The sequence below is a fragment of the Hipposideros armiger genome, unplaced genomic scaffold, assembly GCF_001890085.2.
Source record: "Hipposideros armiger isolate ML-2016 unplaced genomic scaffold, ASM189008v1 scaffold_452, whole genome shotgun sequence".
In the NCBI taxonomy this organism is placed as follows: domain Eukaryota; kingdom Metazoa; phylum Chordata; class Mammalia; order Chiroptera; family Hipposideridae; genus Hipposideros; species Hipposideros armiger.
Window position 1 is genome coordinate 1,409,004 of NW_017731802.1, and position 4,458 is coordinate 1,413,461.

The following is a 4,458-nucleotide window of genomic DNA, read 5'->3' on the forward strand; positions in this document are numbered from 1 at the left end:
TTTATATCCCACATGAGTGAAGTTATATGGTTCTCAACTTTTTCTGATTTATTTCGCTTAGCATGATAATCTCAAGATCCATCCATGTTGTCACAAATAGAAGTATTTCATCTTTTCTTATGGTTGAGTAATACCCCATTGTATATATGTACCACACCTTCTTTATCCAGTCATTTATCAAGGACACTTCCGTTGTTGCCATACTTGACCACCATGAATAATGCTCCTATAAACATATATCTTTAGGGATAAATGCTTTCAGATTTTACTGGTAGGTACCCAGAAGAGGGATTGCTGGGTCATATGGTAATTCTATTCTTAATTTTTTGAGGAACCTCCACACCACCTTCCATAGCAGCTGCACCAATCTGCATTCCCACACAATGTTTGAGGGTTCCTTTTCTCCACAGCCTCTCCAATACTTGCTATTATTTGTCTTGTTGATGATAGCCAACAAGATGATATCATCTTGTTGATGATAGGTGTGAAGTGATTTATGGTTTTGATTTGCATTTCTCTAATGGCTAGTGAAGTTGAAATTTTTTCATATATCTGTAAAACAGGATCTTGAAGAAATATTTGCACTCCTATGCTCATTCCAACATTAGTCATCAAGGCCAAGGAGTGGAAACTTAATTGCCCATTAACAGATTAATGGATAAAGAAAATGTATACATACAATGGAATGTTATTCAACCCTAAAAAAGGAAATGGGCAACAGATCTGAACAGACACTTCACCAGAGACATACAGATGGCAAATAAGTACATGAAAAGATATTCAACATCATCAGTCATTATTAAAACCACAATGAGATACCAGTACACACCTATTAGGATAGCTAAAAATAAAAAGCCAGACCATACCAAGTGTTGGTTAAGGAGGTAGAAGCAGAACTCTCCTAGACTACAGTATGGAATGTAAATGGTATAATCACTTTGGAAAGCAGTACGGCAGTTTCTTGGAAAGATAAACATAAATGATCCATCCATTTCACTCCTAAGTATTTATTCGTAAGAAAGTATATGTCCACACAAAGACATATACAAGAATGTTCATAGCATTCTGTGCATTGTACCAGTCCAAAATTTTCAACAACCAAAATATCCAATAACAGGTGAATAGATAAATTCATCATGGTAGAATTCTACAACAGAATACTTCTCAACAATAAAAAGGAATGAACTATTGCTATGTGCAACAACATGAACTCAAAATAATGCTGAAAAGAGCCAGATCACACACACAAAGTGTATACTGTATGATTCCATTTATATTCAACTCTCGAAAATGTGAATGAATCTGTATCTTTAGTGGCAGGAAGCAGGTAAGAGACACTGTGATGAGGAAAGGGCGCAAAAAACAGGAATTACAAAGGAACAGGAGGACACTTTCAGGAGTGATTTATATGTTCACCATCTTGATTGAGGTGATGTTTGCCTGGAATGTACATGTCAAAACTTATCAGGTTACATCCTTTAAATATGTGCAGTTTATAGTATATCAGTTAGATTCCAATAAAACATTTAAATACACTAATATAGTGATAATGTGGTGAGAGGGGGATTAAGTAAAGCAATATTATTCTTTCTCAGAGGAAGTGCGGTATGGAGGGTGGAAATGCAGAAGGACCCTGGATCAGTATTATTATTATTTTTTTTCTTTAAGATTTTTATTGGGGAATTGGGGGAAGGGGAACAGACAAGTTGCTATCCTTTTGTTCTTCAGTCTAGTTGTGGAGGACGTTGCTTCACTGGCCCAAGTTGGCACCATCATTGCACTTTTCCCAAGCGAGGCAGATCAGTCGCCGATTTCTGGACAGCCGTTCACAGCGGCTGCTGGCCACTCACGCTGGCTGCTGGCCACTCACGCTGGCTGCTGGCTACACACGGTAGCCCGTGGCAACCCACCTGTCGTCGCCGGTGACTCATGGCAGCCCAGCTCCAGGTTGAGCTGTTGTTCAGCATCTTAGCTGTAGAGGGCAGTGTCACTGGCCCTCATATGTGGGATCCGAACCGGGGCCCTCTGGCATCCCAAGCCAGTTCTTAACCAACGTGCCACTCGGCCGGCCCGGATCAGTATTATTTAAAGGGCTGGTCTACAAACTATCACAGGCCCATAATGACATAAGGAACTTGCGCAAGAAAGTAAGTCAACTACCTCCCTAAGCATACTATTTAGTTCAGCTGATATTTTTTTTTTCATAACCAAAATTTCTCAGTTAAGACAGCAGTACATTGATGAACATTCTGGCACAAGCTCCTCGTCTAATCAACGACCTGTAACTAACAGTTCACAGGTTAGCATTAGTCTACAGACATATTTTGAGCAGCCCATCTAGATCGCACTCCAATATTTATTAACCTCTAAGCCTTGCCTCATCTGTAGGAGGAGAATAGTAATAATCGCTCTGGATACCTCAAACAACATGTCCTAATGAGCTATAACGCTTCTAAACAGCAGGTACCAATTAATTATGTATTATTGCCTAATGTAGAAAGTCATTTGAAATAAAGCAATATATAAAAATAAAATGGTATTTTTATTGGGTCAGAATGCTTGATTTTAAAGTTAACTGAATTTAAAAAGATCTGTTTGCCAATAAAGTTGTTAGCATCCAAAACTGTTAAATTCAACGTGAAGAGTTTACAACAAAAATGAACATTATATATATAGACTTAGCTGATACTTGAATAATAATAGATACACTATACAATGACATACATTCTTTTGATCATAGCATATTCTCCCAGTCAGACATAGAAATACAAAAGTAACCATGTTATTGCATGTTTTCCTGTTTTTGTATAAGACTTTACTTTCTAGAATACATAAACTCAGAACTATTCACACACATTTATTTTTTTCTTGTTCATGTCTGAAGAGCTTCTTTCTCTAAGAAATTTTACATTTTTATAATCTTCCCTTTGAAATATGAGAAAGATATGGAGTCTCCTGAGTTGTATATGCAGCTTATACATTCTTTAAAAGTTATTGTTTAATATCACAAATTAGTCACATATATCCATAATACACATCCTTGCTATTCACATACTTCCTTAAGCAAGATTCAAGTATATTTGTGCTTTGTATGTCTACATTACTTTAGAGCCTATTTTTAGTTTTCAATAAAACTCTATAAAGATTTCTGATATTTAATAAGTGAAGCAGAACAGTCATTATGAAAATGTAAACTGCTATTATAGCATTTTATCTTTCATTTTTTTATGCATTTCCTGTCAACCAAGTAATTTCCTGTTCTTTAGAGAAGGTGATCAATTTTATCTATGCAATCTCTACACTGCTGCTTTCTCAGCTTGCCGTAATAGTATCTCACAGGCCTTCTGAACACACTGTATTCACGCAGTCATATCAGTTGCAGCAGTGGGAGCTGATAATGTTGGTATTCATCATTTCCGGTTATTTCAACTGCAGGACAACCTTCAAAATCAAAGTGGGGGATGGGAGAGTCAGTTCATACCAGAATGATGCCAATTATCTGCTAAAAGAGATGCTCTGAAATCTCTGAAGAAGCACCTCGAGAGCTGGTAACAAGAACCCTGCACAGTAACTGACGGCACATGCCTGGCCGGATCTACGGTTCAGAATCATTTCACATTTACACCAGGCTCCACCACACGCCCCTCCAGATATTTAGCCCCAGTACCAGATGGGTTACTGGGCATGTGCATCAGTCATCAAGACACCAAAATGGTTGAGTAACTGCAGAATACGGAGGGAAGCTGTGGTACACTGGGGCTTAAAAAACGTAGAGCCAGGAAGATTGATTACAGGTAAGAGAGGCTGGTCAGAATAACTGACTTGAATCAGTGAGACTCCATCACTAGAGAAAATACTGAGCGATAACGGAAGGAACATACATAACATTATTTTTATTTCTTCCTCACAGTAGTTTCTACTGTTCAAATATTATTTTTTTCATTAATTAAATACTAGAAATGGTTACTGTTATTTAGTCATTCCTTTGCAAATGTCAGGCTTTTAGTCATTCATTAGCTCTATCTTGTCTCTACCTGATTTTGTCAAATAACTACAAGTCACATTTTCTCTCCTGTACTTAAAGCAATTTTCTATTATTTGTCCAGTTAAATCAGACACTCTTTTCTTCAAGATCATATTATTTTTAATCATAAAACTCTTCAGAATAATCGAATTTCATAGCCCCAAGGTAAAAATTTAATTTTTATCATTAAAGGGCACTGGAGCAAAACAAATCTAGCTATTAGAACAGCACTATCATTCTTTCAAAAATAACTACTTGATAAATGACACTCAAAACTAGGTAATTAGAATTACAAGTTATAATTAATTTAATATCTAAAATTAGAGGTGTGGAACATATCAATAAAGTATTTTCTGTGCTTGACATAAAATATCAGGAACAAAAGAAATATTAAAAGCAAACTATGAGTTTTTCTTATATTGCTTTAATGGTAT